A 367-nucleotide genomic window follows, 5' to 3' on the forward strand; every position below is an offset into this window, starting at 1 on the left:
GGGTGACCTACAGCCCCATAGAGCCCCACCCTGAGCACCCACTGGATGACCTAGAGGACCCATAGGATCCCCTTGAACTGTTGGGTGACCTAGAACCCTCCCTTGAACCATCCCAAGTCCTCGCTGAGGGACYGAGAACACCCAGAAGACCCCCCCCAAGCCCCGGTTGGCTGCCCTCAAGCACCCATAGGGTCTCCCCAAACCGTTGGGTGACCTAGAACCCCCCCTTGAACCATCCCGAGCCCCCTTGGGTGACCTAGAATGCCTGTAAGACACCCCCCCAGCCCCTTTTGGGTCCCCCCAAGCTGTTGGGTGACCTAGAACCCCCCCTTGAGCCATCCCAAGCCCTCGTTGAGTGACCTAGAGC

Source organism: Apteryx rowi, unplaced genomic scaffold (assembly GCF_003343035.1).
Source record: "Apteryx rowi isolate R43461 unplaced genomic scaffold, aptRow1 scaffold_1761, whole genome shotgun sequence".
NCBI lineage: Eukaryota > Metazoa > Chordata > Aves > Apterygiformes > Apterygidae > Apteryx > Apteryx rowi.